This window comes from Lissotriton vulgaris, chromosome 7 (assembly GCF_964263255.1).
Source record: "Lissotriton vulgaris chromosome 7, aLisVul1.2, whole genome shotgun sequence".
NCBI classification, from domain to species: domain Eukaryota; kingdom Metazoa; phylum Chordata; class Amphibia; order Caudata; family Salamandridae; genus Lissotriton; species Lissotriton vulgaris.
In genome coordinates this window covers 676,759,362-676,779,420 of record NC_141695.1, presented here as the reverse complement: position 1 = coordinate 676,779,420, position 20,059 = coordinate 676,759,362, and the positions used below count along the sequence as shown (strand labels likewise).

Below are 20,059 nucleotides of genomic sequence, written 5' to 3'. Positions count from 1 at the left end.
GGTGATGAACAGAGTGTCTGAATTAAGCAGACCACTCTTACCCAGTCCAAAGATCAGGGCTTGATCCATCACCGTTTTTTAGCTCACTGCACCATCCCAGCTCAGAACTTGGCTATATGCAAATTAGTCTGACCCTGGCCCAGTGCATCATGGGAACAGGGCAGACCAAACTACCAAGCCAATTCTTATACTGGGAAAGAAACAAGCTACCGGGGACCGGTTTCTGGCATTTCTGCCATCTTCGGCCCGGCTTGCTTGAATCCTGATGGTGCAATGAGCTAGGGACTCACATCTGAGTATACCCTTCCACGCTTATGGTGGACAAAAATGATTCAGAAAAGGGGGGTGGTGATGAACAGAGTGTCTGAATTAAGCAGACCACTCTTACCCAGTCCAAAGATCAGGGCTTGATCCATCACCGTTTTTTAGCTCACTGCACCATCCCAGCTCAAAACTTGGCTATATGCAAATTAGTCTGACCCTGGCCCAGTGCATCATGGGAACAGGGCAGACCAAACTACCAAGCCAATTCTTATACTGGGAAGGAAACAAGCTACCGGGGACCGGTTTCTGGCATTTCAGCCGTCTTCGGCCCGGCTTGCTTGAATCCTGATGGTGCAATGAGCTAGGGACTCACATCTGAGTATACCCTTCCACGCTTATGGTGGACAAAAATGATTCAGAAAAGGGGGGTGGTGATGAACAGAGTGTCTGAATTAAGCAGACCACTCTTACCCAGTCCAAAGATCAGGGCTTGATCCATCACCGTTTTTTAGCTCACTGCACCATCCCAGCTCAGAACTTGGCTATATGCAAATTAGTCTGACCCTGGCCCAGTGCATCATGGGAACAGGGCAGACCAAACTACCAAGCCAATTCTTATACTGGGAAGGAAACAAGCTACCGGGGACCGGTTTCTGGCATTTCAGCTGTCTTCGGCCCAGCTTGCTTGAATCCTGATGGTGCAATGAGCTAGGGACTCACATCTGAGTATACCCTTCCACGCTTATGGTGGACAAAAATGATTCAGAAAAGGGAGGTGGTGATGAACAGAGTGTTTGAATTAAGCAGACCACTCTTACCCAGTCCAAAGATCAGGGCTTGATCCATCACCGTTTTTTAGCTCACTGCACCATCCCAGCTCAGAACTTGGCTATATGCAAATTAGTCTGACCCTGGCCCAGTGCATCATGGGAACAGGGCAGACCAAACTACCAAGCCAATTCTTATACTGGGAAGGAAACAAGCTACCGGGGACCGGTTTGTGGCATTTCAGCCGTCTTCGGCCCGGCTTGCTTGAATCCTGATGGTGCAATGAGCTAGGGACTCACATCTGAGTATACCCTTCCACGCTTATGGTGGACAAAAATGATTCAGAAAAGGGGGGTGGTGATGAACAGAGTGTCTGAATTAAGCAGACCACTCTTACCCAGTCCAAAGATCAGGGCTTGATCCATCACCGTTTTTTAGCTCACTGCACCATCCCAGCTCAGAACTTGGCTATATGCAAATTAGTCTGACCCTGGCCCAGTGCATCATGGGAACAGGGCAGACCAAACTACCAAGCCAATTCTTATACTGGGAAGGAAACAAGCTACCGGGGACCGGTTTCTGGCATTCAGCCGTCTTCGGCCCGGCTTGCTTGAATCCTGATGGTGCAATGAGCTAGGGACTCACATCTGAGTATACCCTTCCACGCTTATGGTGGACAAAAATGATTCAGAAAAGGGGGGTGGTGATGAACAGAGTGTCTGAATTAAGCAGACCACTCTTACCCAGTCCAAAGATCAGGGCTTGATCCATCACCGTTTTTTAGCTCACTGCACCATCCCAGCTCAGAACTTGGCTATATGCAAATTAGTCTGACCCTGGCCCAGTGCATCATGGGAACAGGGCAGACCAAACTACCAAGCCAATTCTTATACTGGGAAGGAAACAAGCTACCGGGGACCGGTTTCTGGCATTTCAGCCGTCTTCGGCCCGGCTTGCTTGAATCCTGATGGTGCAATGAGCTAGGGACTCACATCTGAGTATACCCTTCCACGCTTATGGTGGACAAAAATGATTCAGAAAAGGGGGGTGGTGATGAACAGAGTGTCTGAATTAAGCAGACCACTCTTACCCAGTCCAAAGATCAGGGCTTGATCCATCACCGTTTTTTAGCTCACTGCACCATCCCAGCTCAGAACTTGGCTATATGCAAATTAGTCTGACCCTGGCCCAGTGCATCATGGGAACAGGGCAGACCAAACTACCAAGCCAATTCTTATACTGGGAAGGAAACAAGCTACCGGGGACCGGTTTCTGGCATTTCAGCCGTCTTCGGCCCGGCTTGCTTGAATCCTGATGGTGCAATGAGCTAGGGACTCACATCTGAGTATACCCTTCCACGCTTATGGTGGACAAAAATGATTCAGAAAAGGGGGTGGTGATGAACAGAGTGTCTGAATTAAGCAGACCACTCTTACCCAGTCCAAAGATCAGGGCTTGATCCATCACCGTTTTTTAGCTCACTGCACCATCCCAGCTCAGAACTTGGCTATATGCAAATTAGTCTGACCCTGGCCCAGTGCATCATGGGAACAGGGCAGACCAAACTACCAAGCCAATTCTTATACTGGGAAGGAAACAAGCTACCGGGGACCGGTTTCTGGCATTTCAGCAGTCTTCGGCCCGGCTTGCTTGAATCCTGATGGTGCAATGAGCTAGGGACTTCACTGGTGAAGAATTGGCTTGGTAGTTTAGTCTGCCCTGTTCCCATGATGCACTGGGCCAGGGACAGACTGATTTGCATATAGCCAGGTTCTGAGCTGGGATGGGGCAGTGAGATAAATAACGGTGATGGATCAAGCCCTGATCTTTGGACTGGGTAAGAGTGGTCTGCTTAATTCAGACACTATGTTCATCACCACCCCCTTTTCTGAATCCTTATTTATGAAGGCCTTGTGTCAGTTTTGGCCGCCGGTGCGTCACTTTTTGTGACGCACCAGCGGTGTAAAAAATGCGCCTCGTTGCGCCATATTTAAAAAGTGACGCATCTAGGTAGATGCGTCACTTTTTAAACCTCTGCGCCACATTATACCTGCGTCAGGTATAATGTATGCAGAGGGGGCGTTCCCCCGCAAAAAGCCTCGTAATAGTGACGCAGTGAAATCTATGAGATTTCACTGTGTCACTTTTAGGACGCTGTTGCATCAAAATCTTGCGCCTGCCTCACAGCAGGCGTAATACTGACGCAAGCCCTTTCACGTGGGGCTTTCCCCATGTGAAAGGACGCATTGCTGGAGTTGCGTCACTTTCGTGACACACTCCAGCAATGCGTCACTTTTGCGCTTACAGATACGTCAGAAATACTGACGTATCTGTAACTTCTTGCGACATGATGCGTCATACATTAAATATGACGCATCAGGAATGTCGTAAGGAGTGCGCAGTGAAAAGTGACACATCGCTGTTTTCACGCAGCGATGCGTCATTTTTCATAAATGAGGCCCAGAGTTTTTAAGAGATGTAATACAGTCCCTCAAGCATTTTAATTCAAGCACTCCTTAGCAGATGGAAAGATACATCAAAATAGCCAATAGTATGAGGTGACAGAGAAAGAATACTCAGGTGGAGCTGAAGCCCAGTGTTTGTATATTTTAAAGAACTGGTAACAATAGGTGTTATAAAAAAGCAACATTGTCAGGCCAGACCTAAAAATATTGGCATTTCGCGATTTTGAACTGAGAAATGGGAGTCTGCTATCCCAAAGGACCCCATCACTGCATTCCCAGTACTTCGGAGAGTATGTGCAAACCCAGTTGCAACTGGCGCCAACTTCATTCTCCAGTTGAACACAACTTAGATTGCTCTCCCACTTTTAGGCATCTATATGACATGACTCCTTAAAATATATACTATTTGCAGAACATTTTTATTCACACTAACTATGAATAATAAAGTTGTATTTTGTCTTAAAGTGGAAATTATTTTGACGTGTACTGTTCTTAAAAATCCAAAAAGGGTTCCTTCTAGTTGACCCATTAGAGCACGTCTGCCTCTAAGAAATATTTTGGGACTTCACATTTCTACGATATGTTTACAGCACATATTGGTAATGGGAAACTGTTCAACTGGGTGAAAAGGCACTACAATTAGAAAGTAAAATGCAACCATTAGAACCTAACAAAAGAGCACTGAGTTAAGCTGCAAGGCCGGACACTGAGGCCTCTGTCAGACCTGTAGGGGCCAGAAGGTTGCGTCCAGTGCCTGCACTAAATCAAAGCGTATATATGTACCAGAACAGCTATGCATGCTCTCAGCCCTATATATCTACAGCTGGTCTGGACGACATCTGTGGAGCATTATGAAAAAGGCCCTTGCCGCACTCCTAACGCCAACCCCTCAGTTTGCCCACTGTATGCGAACACAAAGCGCCATCATTCATCCAAATATCTGGTTTCTTCTCACCCTTGCAGACTGGCCAGGGAACATTTTAGGGTTAAAAACACACCGAGGTGTCGAGGGAGGAGTAAGCCTATAAGGCAGAGCGGGTCAGGGTGGAACCTGCTGCTCGCCGGGACAGTAAGTTTGATCACACTCCAGAGACCTCAAGAAATGAAGGCCTGAAATCACTCAAAGCCCCCTCCGCCCCCAACAAGAAAAAACAGAAAAGCACAGAAACTCCTTAGTCAGCAAGTGCACTTTTTATTGCATACTTTGTAGCATTTCCTGTACAAGAGTGCATGCAGGCAGGGACATTATGTTTACCCATGCATTATATATGAGCAAGGCACTACCAATGGGATGAGTAACTCAAGCAGCTCCATACAAGCAGCTTGTATATTTGTGTTTAGGATACAGTGATACATCATAGTTTCCTGACTGATTCTGATGACCTGTTCCAATAATAAATGTTTTGAACCATAAATGTTTTGGACAGTGTAGGCCGTGACAGGTTCAACAGCCTCGGCTTTGGGGAACAGGCACCAATGCACAGACAGGACCTCCAATCTGAAAAGGGCTGCTCCCCCAATATGCCCTGTTTATGGCTATATATAACATCCTGCCTGCAAGGCTGCACTTCTTACACAAACACGAGACGAGGGAAAGGCCTGGTGTCACACCACGAGGTGGGAGGGAGGCCCTGCCACCAAAGGACAGAGTGCACGGAACTCGCAAACCAAGCTCACGGCTGCCCGAGACCCCATTTTACGAATGTTTGAGAGCGGGGGTGACTAAAGAACACTAATCCATTAGTCTCCCTTAAAAGTTTAAGTCTTCTTCCTAAAGTGTTATACAGTTTCTGTAGAGTTCATGTCAGTTTATTAATCTGACTTTGAATTACAAACTATATATTTATACCTATATGTACATCTTCATATCTTTATTTATTTACATATGGATGTGTTACGTGGTTGGGGTTTTGTTGCACAATAGTCTGTGATTAAAAAATCCATATTTCAAAGAGAGCCATGAAAAAACGGAACACATTTCACAGTTCCTCGTTAAATACGGAGCCCGTCATTGCAAGGACAGCGACGGCCCTCAACAAATCGTTATCGTTGTCAGCACCACAAGGAGTATACAGCACGGTGGACCAAATAAAGTGAAACTATTATTTAAATTATGTAACAACAATAGAAATTAAATGCATACTCTCGTGCAATATTATTTTCATCTACTTACGTTTTGTGATATCTGTAAATAAACATATGTACATATACACACACACATATGGATACAAGGATTATTACATAAATAAATAACTATACAGATTTATAAATAGCACTATAGCTCACGTCATTATACATGTGCTAAAACAACCGTTTGGATTTGTACATGTACTTATCTGTAGACTTGCATAGCAATTCCACACAATGGGTGTGTCTATCTATCTATCTATCTATCTATCTATCTATCTATCTATCTATCTATCTATCTATCTATCTATCTGTCTGTCTGTCTGTCTGTCTGTCTGTCTGTCTGTCTGTCTGTCTGTCTGTCTGTCTGCCTGCCTGCCTAGATAGATAGATAGATAGATAGATAGATAGATAGATAGATAGATAGATAGATAGATAGATAGATAGATAGATAGATAGATAGATAGATAGATAGATAGATATGTTATGTTATGTTAAACTCTTTTATATAGCGCTCGAATCACCGGGGGCATCTCGGCGCTTTACTCAGAGAACTCCAAATGGGTGAAGGCACAGGGAGGGGGGAGAAGCCTAAAAAAAAATGCCTTTAACTGTTTCCTAAAAACAAGGTAAGGGGGTATTACTCGTAAATAAAGTGGTAGGCTATTCCAGTACCTGGGGGCAAGATAGGAGAATATATACATATACATATATATGTATATATCTATATCTATCTATCTAGCTAGCTATATATATATATATATATACAGTAGCGGTCGGCAGTAGGTGTTTCTATAGGGCGGTGACGTGGGCAGGAGGAGGGGCAGGGTGGGGGGAAATAATGTATGGATTACGGAGTTTTACAGGTAAGTAAACATTTAAATACATACAACGAATTTCGTTGCGCACACTGCATCACCAAATGTGATGCAGTGCGCGCAACGAAATTCGTTTTATGTATTTAAATGTTTACTTACCTGTAAAACTCCGTAATCCATACATTATTTCCCCCCATCCTGCCCCTCCTCCTGCCCACGTCACCGCCCTATAGAAACACCTACTGCCGACCGCTACTGTATATATATATATATATATATATATATATATGATATGTGTATATATGTGTGTGTGTTTTGTGTGTCTGTCAGCTTACCTTCAATACGTCTTACAATATTTTAATGTGATGATGAAAAACCAAGAATGTGTTATGTGACTATTTATTGTTATATTGCCTTTTGTATTGATACTTTAAGTAACCTCAATAAAAGTATTCTTTTGAACTTAGAAACCAAGAAGGTGCCAGAAGAAAAGCTGCGTTAAATTGTTAACATTTAATTCAAGCCGGCTCTAATCGATGCCACTCACTGACTGCACGGGGCTGTGACTTACTGGAAGGCCCCCGCCCTCCGTCCCTCCGACCCCGGCTTCAGAGGCTGAGGGCGGCCTTCGTGTCCACGGATCGTCGAGCGGAGTCGCAGGCACCGTGAGTCAAGAACTGGGACTTTATAGGCCAGTTGGCAGCTGATCTCATCTGGCCCAAAAAGACCCAGGCCTAAACCCACTATTTCGACCAGGTGTTCGAAGAAAGTGTGAAAGTTTTCTTTTTCTTGTGCATACCAGGGCTCTCACCCTTCCTATGACGCCCTTCGATTCTAACACGGCTAGGTCCAGGCTATGCAATTACCACCACATGCATCCAACTTACCTACACATACCACTGTGGGGGAGAAGATTATGCATTTTGCGAGAGCCACCCTTCCCACGTAAGAACACTGACGACTGTTTCCCCATCTTGAGAGGCCCGTCCGCCATGTTCCATCAGTCCTGGCAGTTCCGAGTGTCACCCCTCCAGGCCGTGGCTGTCAGCCTGGCAGATGAGAGGCCTACCCAACTTTGAGCCAAAATAGCGCTTTCCTCGCTGCACCCAGCAATACACTTTGAACATTTGCGCAAATCTAAAAATGTTTTACCTTGTAAACGAAGTCAAACAATAAAAAGAGGTCTAGATCTTTACACTACGAAGAAACTGATTTATAGATGCAAAAACACGGTGCTGTTTGTAAACGCATTGAACAAGCGGAGTAGAAAAACATGACAAGCAAAGAGGCGCACTGGGACCCCACCCAAAAAAAAAACTCCAGCAGACAGATTGATATCACATATATATATAAATATATATATATATATATATATATATATATATATATATATATATATATATATATATATATATATATATATATATATATATATATATATATATATATATATTTCTACGTTACGTGTTATATATCAATGACAACGAAAGACAGACTTAAGTAGCAGTAAACCAGGAGAGACCCAGAAGTAAGAGAATAAAACCCAGACGGGGTATGCTTTTCGCCGAACAAATCTCTCCATGACAAAGTAAGTGGGTTCATGTGCCCGCAGCCACCGGCCGCAGCAGTCAACTGCACAAGTGACCAAACTTTGTACTGGTGAAGTTATCAACAATTAAAGCCTCTCGACACGGGTTCTCTAGTTACCCAACCAAAGTGCTGCTGGCCATAAAGTGCAAGGTTTGTGCAGCTTTAAGAAAAGCAACCTTAAAGGCATTTAACTGTGCTGTGGTGATTTTATGTGTATTTGCAAATAATCATTCAAAACATAATAATAATAATAATAATACTCGGGTTTATACAGCGCGGCTAATCATCCGTGGGGGTGTCTAGGCGCTACCTGAATCCCTTCCCCCTTCCCCCTTCTCCATGCAGCAAAGATCTCCTCAACAGAATCTTTGAGAGCTGAACATAATAACTAAAAAAACTGACAGAGCACTTTTACCATCAAACCAGACCATTCCATCCACTTTAAACATAGAATTACCTCCGTTTTTCGGGCATCGCGCTTCGGTCGTGGGTCTCTTCTTTGCGATTATAGGTTCCCCAGACTGCAGCATTTCTCCCGTGTAACAAAAATATACTGTTCATACCACACGCTGTCCATAGAAATGAGGCGCGGCAAGGAGAAGAAAAGGGGGGGAAAGTGAGAAAGTGACAACGTCGTTTGGGAGACCATTCCCATGCCCCTCGAGCGGGACAGCAAGACCCGAGAAAGTTGGGAGTCACGTCTCGCAGGCAGCAGAGGTCTGGGAGCGCTGGAGGCGCTGCAGTGGCTGCCGGGCTCCCGCAGACTGACCCTGTGATCTTTGGCAGAGGGAGCCTCTCAGTCCCCACCCACCGCGCTGCACCGCGGCACACTTGGCTGCCTCTTCCTGCCACCGCTTGGTCTTGACTGCTCTCTCCACATCCATACAGGGGGAGTCTTTAAATGGGTATTAAAATAAAAAGAATAAGGCACTGGGCACACCACGCCAAGATCTGCGTCTGCCCAGCCCCTGGATCACGGTCCGCCAGTCGCTCCGCTTCCAGCAGCTTCCCACCGCCCTGGCCGCCCGTCGGCACATGTGTGACCCAGCAGGTCCCTCTAGCGGCTCCGTGTCAGAATGAGTCCTCCGTCCACGACTTGTTGCTGACTCACTCTTTGCGCGGCTCAGAACATATTAATAGTGTTTTACTTCAGAAATAGCGAGCACCAGCCGCAGCCCCAGAAGCCACGATAAACTGCCGTTACCACACTGGGCGGGCAATGTCCCAGCCGCCTGCCTTCGGTAGCCGGTGTTAATAAACCCACCTCCCCAGAACGGACACTTCTCGGTACCTGCTGCTGCGGCGCCGTCGCCTTTCTAGGAAGAAGGAATGAGTGCAGAGACCGCTCGCGCATCAACAATACCGCGGACCGGGATGATGCGTGTAATTGGACATACTGTTTATTTGTGGCTAGACCTCGACCTTCTTGCAGCGGACAGGGGCTTTGCCATCAGAAGTGTGTTGTTACACGTTTTCACACCACCGTGATGAGAGCGAACATATTCGCCACACGCTTTTACGCATTTTTTTGCCATAATGACCTCCATATTGTTCAAGGTCTGGCTTTCTTGTCAATCTTATTTGATTCCTCATTATGTAATGTTATTTCCTCTTACTATTGTATTTGTCCCTCCCCTGCTCACAGATTCTTTGCCAGCCTTCAAATTGGATGGTTTGTATCCTTATGCAGCGCAACTTCATTATTTTCCGGCTTGTCTGTCGTTACTTCACAGGTTTTTTGGTAAGGAGCCACAACTGCACCCGAATCATTCCACCCTAAGTATCTTCACTTCGCATCTGTGTCTGTAAGTTGATTTATTTATATTTATATTTATATTTAATTGTATGTATGCTCTCTCTCTCTCTCTCTCTCTCTCTCTCTTTCTCTCTCTTTCTCTCTCTCTCCCTCTCTCTCTCTCTCTCTCTCTCTATATATATATATATATATACATACCTATATATATATATTGTAAATATGTATATGTGTATATTTGTGTGTGTATAATATACATATTATACACATACACTCCCATATATACACATGCATATTTATGTGCTAATCTACATTTAAGTGAGTTCTATAAAATTTAATTCTACAGAGTTTTATATAGCGAAAACTTGACCCGAAGGTATCGGGTATCAGAACGCTTTACATAGCACCAGTTACGTTACATGAGGACACGTTAATTTTTTGTTAGGCACAGGGATATGAAGTGATTTGTCCAGAATCACAGGATGTTCTGCGTCATTCCTGAGACTAGAACCCGCTTCCCCAGATTCGAGGTTGACTGACATAGCTGTTAGGCTGACTCCTCTCCCCCAAAAAACTCCTCTCCTCTGAAAACTATTTTTTATCAGAATTAATCAAGAATTATCAAAAGCCCTTGCCTTGCTAATTTGTTTTTTAATTTATATATTATGTGTGTATATCTATCTATCTATCTATCTATCTATCTATCTATCTATCTATCTATCTATCTATCTATCTATCCATCCATCCATCCATCCATCTACCCATCTACCCATCTACCCATATTTAGATGCATTTATCTATTTTCCATTTGATATATTAATAGTTTATTTTTTAATATATCTTCTCAGTAGCACACACACATGCAAATGTTTCTAATTTAAAATGTTCGTTTTATTGGAGGGTGATCCCACAGTAGCCCTTTTTAAAGATTAATTATATTTTATTCTGGGGGGAGGGTTAAACTCTGTGCCCCCTTTTATATTGTCTTGTTGAAAAGTCTTTATTTGAAATGATCTACTATTTTTTGAGAAGGGGGCTGTGCCACCACTCTATTTTTTTTCTATTGAGTCTTCCTAATACACTAAGCCCATATATATATATATATTCACTGAAAAAAACATAGGTTTGACACCAGTTATAGTTAGCTGGAAATTTTACTGACATAAAACCATTGAAATTCCCTCGTTATAGTTAGTTGGACTCACTATAACTTGGCCGCCTGCAATGCACTGCTGATGACGTCACATATTACATCACTCATGACATGGTCAGTGACATCACTCATGACATCACTGATGACACCATCCAGTGAATGTATGTCTTTCTGAAAAACAAGCATTGGAAATGCAATAGGTCTCGCATTAGGAAAGTTTGAGCTATTGGTATTGTAAATGACACTTTTTTTTATTTATGTGTTGGTTTTGAAAGTAGCAAAATTAATAGCTTTGTCAGCTACAATGTCAATAGTTTTAACTTTTGCAAATGTGACACCTATAGCATTTGTAATGCAATGTGTGTTGTATTTACGTGACTTAGATGTCTTGATATTACAAATAACAATGGCTTTTAATTTTGTAAATAATTAATACTTAAATAAAAGTCATTGTAATTTATAATGGCAATAGCTTAAACGTTTGTAAATAACTTTTGTGAAGATTATGTTCAGTGTATTTTATTGTGACGAAAATCCAAGAACATTGCATTTGCACCTACACACACACAGAGCCACACACACACACACACATATAGATGTGGTAGTGGTGGATCTGGGCGATATGGTGGTGGTGGATGTGGTGGTGGATGTGGTGGTGGTGGTGATGGTGGATGTGGTGGTGACGGTGATGGTTGAGGGGGTGGATGTGGTGGTGGATGTGGTGGTGATGTGGTGGTGGTGGATATGGTGGTGATGTGGTGGTTGTGGATGTGGTGGTTGTGGATGTGGTGGTTGTGGATGTGGTGAAAGTGAAAGTGGTGGTGGATTTGGTAGTGGATGTGGTGTTGGAAGTGATGGTGATGGGTGTGGTGGATGAGGTGGTGGTGGATGTGGTGGTGGATGTGGTGGTGGTGGATGTGGTGGTGGTGGATGTGGTGGTGGATGTGGTGGTGGAAGTGGTGGATGTGGTGGTGGTGGTGGATGCGGTGGATGTGGTGGTGGATGTGGTGGTGGTGCATGCGGTGGTGGTGGAAGTGGTGGTGGATGTGGTGGTGGTGGTGGATGTGGCAGTGGTGGATGTGGCGGTGGTGGATGTGGCGGTGGTAGATGTGGCGGTGGATGTGGCGGTGGATGTGGCGGTGGATGTGGAGGTGATGGTGGATGTGGTGGTGATGGTGGATGCGGTGGTGATGGTGGATGTGGTGGTGATGGTGGATGTGGTGGTGGATGCAGTGGATGTGGTGGTGGTGGATGCAGTGGATGTGGTGATGGTGGACGTGATGGTAGTGGTGGATGGGGTGGTGGTGGTAGTGGTGGATGGGGTGGTGGTTGTAGTGGATGTGGTGGTGGATGTAGTGGTGGTGGGGTGTGGTGGTGGTGGTGGATGCGGTGGTGGTGGATGCGGTGGTGGTGGATGTGGCGGTGGATGTCATGGTGGATGTGGAGGTGATGGTGGATGTGGTGGTGGATGTGGTGGTGGTGGTGGATGTGATGGTTGATGTGGTGGTGATGGTGGATGTGGTGGTGATGGTGGATGTGGTTGTGGATGTGGCGGTGGTGGATGTGGCGGTGGATGTCATGGTGGATGTGGAGGTGATGGTGGATGTGGTGGTGGATGTGGTGGTGGTGGTGGATGTGATGGTTGATGTGGTGGTGATGGTGGATGTGGTGGTGGATGTGGTGGTGGATGCGGTGGATGTGGTGGTGGTGGATGCGGCGGATGTGGTAATGGTGGATGCGGTGGTGGTGGTGGATGCGATGGTGGTGGTAGTGGTGGATGGGGTGGTGGTTGTAGTGGATGTGGTGGTGGATGTAGTGGTGGTGGGTGTGGTGGTGGTGGTGGTGGTGGCTGCGGTGGTGATGTATGTGGTGGTGGTGGATGTGGTGATTGTGGTGGTGGATGTGGCAGTGGATGTCATGGTGGATGTGGATGTGATGGTGGATGTGATGGTGGATGTGGTGGTGTTGGTGGATGTGATGGTGGATGTGGTGGTGGATGTGGTGGTGGTGGTGGATGCGGTGGATGTGGTGATGGTGGATGTGGTGATGGTGGATGCGGTGGTGGTAGTGGTAGTGGTGGTTGTAGTGGATGTGGTGGTGGATGTAGTGGTGGTGGGTGTGGTGATGGTGGTGGATGCAGTGGTGGTGGATGCGGTGGTGGTGAATGTGGTGGATGTGGTGGTGGATGTGGCGGTGGATGTCATGGTGGATGTGGATGTGGTGGTGGATGTGGTGGTGGTGGTGGTGATGGTGGATGTGGTGGTGATGGTGGATGTGGTGGTGGATGCAGTGGTGGTGGATGTAGTGCTGGTGGGTGTGGTGGTGGTGGTGGATGCGGTGGTGGTGGATGTAGTGCTGGTGGGTGTGGTGGTGGTGGTGGATGCGGTGGTGGTGGTGGATGTGGTGGTGGATGTGGCGGTGGATGTCATGGTGGCTGTGCAGGTGATGGTGGATGTGATGGTGGATGTGGTGGTGGATATGGTGGTGATGGTGGATGTGGTGGTGGTGGATGCGGTGGATGTGGTGATGGTGGATGCGGTGGTGGTGGTGGATGCGGTGGTGGTGGTGGATGGGGTGGTGGATGTGGTGGTGGATGTAGTGGTGGTGGGTGTGGTGGATGTGGTGGTGGTGGGTGCACCTACACACACACACAGAGCCACCCACGCACACACACATATAGATGTGGTAGTGGTGGATCTGGGGGATATGGTGGTGGTGGATGTGGTGGTGGATGTGGTGGTGGTGGTGATGGTGGATGTGGTGGTGATGGATGTGGTGGTGGTGGTGCATGTGGTGGATGTGGTAAAAGTGGTGGTGGATGAGGTGGTGGAAGTGATGGTGGTGGGTGGGGTGGATGCGGTGGTGGTGGATGCGGTGGTGGTGGATGCGGTGGTGGATGCGGTGGTGGATGAGGTGGATGCGGTGGTGGTGGATGCGGTGGTGGTGGATGCGGTGGTGGTGGATGCAGTGGTGGATGTGGTGGTGGATGAGGTGGTGGTGGAAGTGGTGGTGGATGCGGTGGTGGTGGATGCGGTGGTGGTGGATGCGGTGGTGGATGCGGTGGTGGATGAGGTGGATGCGGTGGTGGTGGATGCGGTGGTGGTGGATGCGGTGGTGGTGGATGCGGTGGTGGTGGATTCAGTGGTGGTGGATGCAGTGGTGGATGTGGTGGTGGTGGATGAGGTGGTGGTGGAAGTGGTGGATGAGGTGGTGGATGAGGTGGTGGATGTGGTGGTGGTGGTGGTGGATGTGGTGGTGGTGGATGTGGTGGTGGTGGATGCGGTGGTGGTGGATGTGGTGGTGGTGGATGAGGTGGTGGTGGAAGTGGTGGTGGATGCGGTGGTGGTGGATGCGGTGGTGGATGTGGTGGTGGTGGATGAGGTGGTGGTGGAAGTTGTGGATGAGGTGGTGGATGAGCTGGTGGATGTGGTGGTGGTGGATGTGGTGGTGGTGGATGTGGTGGTGGTGGATGCGGTGGTGGTGGATGTGGTGGTGGTGGATGTGGTGGTGGTGGATGTGGTGGTGGATGTGGTGGTGGATGTGGCGGTGGTGGATGTGGCGGTGGTGGATGTGGTGGTGGATGTGGCGGTGGATGTCATGGTGGATGTGGACGTGATGGTGGACGTGATGGTGGACGTGGTGGTGGACGTGGTGGTGGACGTGGTGGTGGACGTGGTGGTGGACGTGGTGGTGGATGTGGTGGTGGATGTGGAGGTGGATGTGGTGGTGGATGCGGTGGATGTGGTGGTGGTGGATGCAGTGGATGTGGTGATGGTGGATGCAGTGGTGGTGGTGATGGTGGATGCAGTGGTGGTGGTGATGGTGGATGCAGTGGTGGTGGTTGTAGTGGATGTGGTGGTGGATGTAGTGGTGGTGGGTGTGGCGGTGGATGTAGTGGTGGTGGGTGTGGCTGTGGTGGTGGATGCGGTGGTGGTGGTGGTGGATGTGGTGGTGGTGGATGTAGTGGTGGATGTGGCGGTGGATGTCATGGTGGATGTGGAGGTGATGGTGGATGTGGTGGGGGTGGTGGATGTGATGGTGGATATGCAGGCTGTACATTGCACTGTCACCCTGAAATTCACGGAAGCTATTCCCTGGGAGGTGTGAAGTATTGCGGGTTGTTTACAGGAAGTGAGTCTGAGGCGGTTTACTTTTAGCAGAAAAAGAGAGAAGAGCTACACAGTCCCACAGCGGTTCTTGAGCAGGGCACATTCCGACACAACACAAGTTCGCAGAGGAGGACCGGTGACCTGCTGGATAAATCATGTCAATCGTTTGTTTTTTCGGAAGTCGTGGTCGCCCAGAAAAGATACCAGGCTTATTTGATGAACAGTCGAGAATTGTGTGGGTGATAAAGGAATAAGCCAAATTTGCTTTATGACAGGATAACTGAGGAGGTTAATACGCGCAATATAGGAGAGAAAAAGTGTGCGCGCGCCTGACCTCTGGCCATAGACCTCAGACACAGCTTACAGTTAACTTGCCTGATTGATACCGAGGGTTGTGAATAACCTGAAGCGATCACTGAATTTAGAGAAGATACCACAGAGGGTTAATTTGTTTATAGCAGGGGTTCTTGTTGTAATTGCAGGTAACAAGTTCCAGTCCTTCCAAGGCAGAGAAGGGGAGGGGGAAGGAGAAATGCGACACGGCGGAGAGGGGAGGGGGCCGAGCGGGGAGAGCGGCGATATTGATATTGATATTGATATTGATATTGAAATGTATTTGTAGAGCGCTCGTTCGCCCGGAGGCTTCATGGCGCTATAGACAGGGACACAACGCATCAAACAGAGGAAGCATAGAGGAGCTCAGCAGAACGCTTGGGAAAAGAGCCATGTTTTGAGGGCGTGTCTGAAGCTGAGAATGTTTCCACAGGTTTTAAGGTGAAGAGGAAGGGAGTTCCAGAAGGCGGCCGCAAGATGGTCAAAGCAGCAACCTCCAAGACGCTTCCTTTTGTAAGTAGGGACAGTCAGAAGATGTTTATGCATAGAGCGAAGATTCCTGGAGGGGTCATATTTTTTGAACAAGTCTCTGATGAATAGGGGGCCAGATTGGTGTAAGGACTTAAATAAAATACATCCGGTCTTAAAAGCCACCCGTTGCTCAACAGGCAACCAGTGTAGTTGTTTTAGACCCGCTCTGACAGACTGCCTCTTAGGCAGATTAAGAATGAGTCTGGCTGCCTGGTTCTGAATCAACTGGAGGCGTTTTAACTCGCCGGCCTGGAGCCCAAGGTAAAGACTATTGGAAAAATCCAGTCTAGACAGAACCAGGGAGATGACAATCTGTGTGAGCGCCTCCAGAGAGAAGAAACGAGCAATTTTCTTAATTTTCTTCAGCTGAAATAAACTGGAGGACACCACTGCGCTGACCTGCCTTTTCAGAGAAAGATCTTCGCTAAGAAAAATTTCAAGGCTCTTAACTGAGAGCGATTTAGATGGTGGGGCTCCCATGCTGGCTGGCCAAAAGCCAGGGTTCCAGCTGAGTACACTCTGCCCAGGCAAGACCAGCTCAGTCTTGCCTGGGTTGAGCTTCAGGTGACTGCAGCTCATCCAGCTCAGGATGTGAGACATGGTGTTTTGAAACACTACCACTGAGTCCTCGGTGTTTAAAGGAAAGATGAGCTGCAGGTCATCTGCGTAGTTGAAGATGGTGACTCTGGTGTTCCTAAGGGAGTACAGCAGGGGGCGTAGATATAAATTAAAAAGTAGCGGTGACAAAGAAGAACCCTGAGGGACTCCGCAGGTGGTAGGAATAGTGGGGGCCGTAAAGGAGCCCAATCTCACGGATTGGGTGCGGCCAGTAATAAATGAGCGAATCCAGCTCAACGCAGGACCTCTGAGACCAGCCTGTTCGACACGGTTGACCAAGATGGTATAGTCAACCGTGTCGAATGCCGCTGATAGATCTAATAACACCAGAGCCTGGTGGATCCCCTCGTCGGCATTCCGCCTCAGAGTGTTCTGAACTGAGACGATGACTGCTTCAGTAGAATGAAGAGGGCGGAAGCCAGCCTGGTTAGGCGCAAGGTACTGTGATTCTTCCAAGAATTGGGACATGCTGTCACAAACATGGGCCTCCAATATTTTGGCACAGTACGGCAGCAAAGAAATAGGCCTGTAATTGAGGGGATCTGATGGATTAGCCCCTGCTTTTTTCAACAAAGGGATGAGAAGAGCTTTCTTAAAACTGGCAGGGACCAAGCCCTGTGAGAGAGATCCATTCATCATGGAAAGCATGCTCTCGGGGATAGCGGCTCCCACTTCCCGCAGGATGTAGGGAGGGCAGATATCATCAGGGGAACCAGATTTAACTTTGAGGAGGAGCTTAGATAAACAGACAGCGTCAATGGGGGGGAACGATTCCAGGGTAAAAGGATTGTAGTAGGTGTCAACCGGGGAGGAGGGGGGTGAGGTGGTGAGAATACTTTGCTTTATGGTGCAAATCTTATTAAAAAAAGAAGGTATTTAGTGTGTTGCAGAGATCCTGGGTGGGAGCCACAGCTAGGGAAGTTCTGTCACTGCCACTAAGACTCTCCACAATGTTGAATAAATCTCTGGATTTATTGCGTGATCGAAGAATTTGCTCGGAGAAATAGTCAGTTTTGTGCTTCTGTATGAGTTTCTGGTACTCCTTTCGTGCCCTACAATAGTCAGCCTTGTCGGATTCTGAGTACGCCAACCGCCACTTACGCTCCTTCTGACGAACTTTCAGCTTTAGAGCTTTAAGATGAGGTGTAAACCACCTATGAGCATCATGGGTACGGGAGCGAGGAAAGTTGGAACAGGGAGCGTGAGCATTAGCAGCCAGAAGTAGCCAGCTGGAAAATGCTTCTTCGTTCCCCTCAGTATCCTGATCAAATAGGGGGAGGGATGAAGTTAAGGAGTCAATGAAGGCAGGGAGGTCAGCGTGCTTCCAGAGTCTGACTTTCCCTCCTTGCTGAGGCGGCTGTTTCCTGTTCTCAGTGATGGTAATAGAGAAATCAATCAGAAAATGGTCCGACCAGATGCATGGGGTGATAGAGTTGACAGTAAGAGGGATATCCTGCGACCAAATCTGGTCGAGACTGTGTCCTTTTTTATGGGTGGGGAGGTGTATCTGCTGGATGAGATTCATGTCCGAAAGAGTTTCCTTCAGAGCGGCTGCCTGCCCAACCAGCTCAGCAGAGTCCAGCTAAAGGTTGAAGTCACCCAACAGCACAATTTTCCTATGACTAATTATCAAAGGGGCCAAGGATTCTGCTAAAGATGCAGCGAATGTAGGCATGCTTAGGGGAGGGCGATAAATGAGGACCATAAGTAAGGATCCACTGTTAGTGTCCATCCTAAAGATCATGTTGTCCGATCCTATAAGATCGAAAGATGGGAGAAGGGAGAAGATATGGTTTTTTAAGATAATCGCAGCAACTCCTCCACCCCTTTTATTGGCAGGTCTATCCTCATGCAAAATATAATAGTTGGAAGGGACTGCTGCCAAGATGTCAGGTAGGGAGTCGGCGTTCAACCAGGTCTCCGTGAGGAGTAAAATGTCTGGTTGCTCGGCCTGGAGTAAAAGGAATATGTCCATGTGATGCTTCACCATGGACCTAGTATTTAGATAAAAACATTTAAAGGTTGTCTCAACCCCCGACGAGGGTACTGAGATAGCAGAAGGGTTGAGACACGTAGAGGGGTCAGCCATAAAATTAGGACGTAGGATGCCATGAGTAGCGGCACGCTTTAGGACATGCGCGGGTAAGGCGGGCCCAGTGTCGTCTAAGGGTCGGAGACGTAGCAGTTCAGGGGAGGAATAAGACAGTATTTGACCAGGGGTTTTGGCCCCGGGCCCCGGTCTGCCGCAGACGGGCGCAGACGGGCTGGACTTATGCACGACTTCGGCGCGCATTCGTCGCGCCCGCTGCGCTCCGATATACACATTGGTTATGTAGCCTCTGTCTTGGGGGGACTAGACCGATGAGGGTGTGAAGCAGCAGGGGCCTTTGAAGTGAAGCTAAGCTTCACTTCAAAGGTGTGGGAGGAGTGCTGCTGGGTAACAGATGGCGATTTGATGATGTGCACGTGCATTTTAGGTCAATGCGCTTGTGCATTGACCTAAAAGCGCACGGGCACAATCGCCAGTTAGTTAAAGGCTGTTTAAAGCCCTATAGTCTCGCTTCTCTCAATGCGCATGCGCATTGATAGGTCACGAGACCTAACAAATATGTTTTATATATGTATTTGTAAAGGTCGATGGAAGAATACATTTTTAAATAAGTGTCTAAATGGATGTTTTAAAAAATATGATTGGTTAACTGGCTTATTAAGTGTATCTTAGTGAATACATATATTAGCGAGTAATGTTTAAATATTTAAATATATGTATCAGTGTTTCACTTTGTGTATAAGTGGCTGCATGGGTTGGTGAGTAGCTACATGTGTGTGTGTATGGGTTATTAGATGTTTCTTTTAGTATCAGTATGAGTGTCTGTATGGTTTGGTGGGGGTATTACTTAACACATAGATGCATCAATGACTGACTCACTGTTTGTATGTGTTTTGAAGACAGCATATGTGCAGGACTGTATGGGTGGATGAGTGTGTATATGTGTGTGTTAGTGAGTGAATGACTGTCTCACTAGTGTCTTTATGTGTAACTACATATGTTTTAATCTAGTATATGTGAGTATTGATGTATATAAGTGAGTATATGTGAGAGTGAGAGATTGAAAGAGTTCCTGTTTAAATAAGTATGTGTTTCTATAAGTGATTGTTTAAGAGAGTAAGTATGTGTAAGTTTCCTTAGAAGTAATGTGCTAGTGTGTGTACAGCTGTATATGCAAATAAATGGATGTTCAATAGTTTATTTGCATGTGTGAGTATGTGTGTGAGTAACTTTTGGATGACTGTCAGTGTGTAACAGGATGTATATGTGTATCACTACATATGATGAGTGAGTATATGTATGAGTGACTATATAGAACTGTTGCTGAATGAGTGGATGTGTATATAGATGGTGGAATTACTGAATTGGTTGTTGTAACTGGTATGGGTATCTCAATTTTTTTGAAAATGTTAGTTTCTATTTTTGAATATGTGTTTCAAGGGTTAAATTACACCGAAAGGAGGTCTGTCACTCTGTCACA

The 20,059-nt window shown here is 46.9% G+C and overlaps 2 long non-coding RNA genes across 4 annotated transcripts in view; one reads left to right on the top strand and one right to left on the bottom strand.

The window, feature by feature from the left end:
* The window catches only part of LOC147702231 (uncharacterized), a 282,095-nt gene extending 273,169 nt beyond the window's left edge, over positions 1-8,926 (bottom strand). For all 3 annotated transcript variants that reach the window (XR_015297512.1, XR_015297511.1, XR_015297510.1), the window contains exon 1: positions 8,490-8,926. This is a non-coding gene — a long non-coding RNA (uncharacterized LOC147702231). The remainder of the gene's footprint in view (positions 1-8,489) is intronic.
* Positions 8,927-9,060: 134 nt separating this feature from the next.
* Positions 9,061-20,059, top strand: part of LOC147702230 (uncharacterized) — a 53,322-nt gene continuing 42,323 nt past the window's right edge. Inside the window, exons 1-2 of the long non-coding RNA XR_015297216.1 lie at positions 9,061-9,589; positions 9,678-9,837. This is a non-coding gene — a long non-coding RNA (uncharacterized LOC147702230). The remainder of the gene's footprint in view (positions 9,590-9,677; positions 9,838-20,059) is intronic.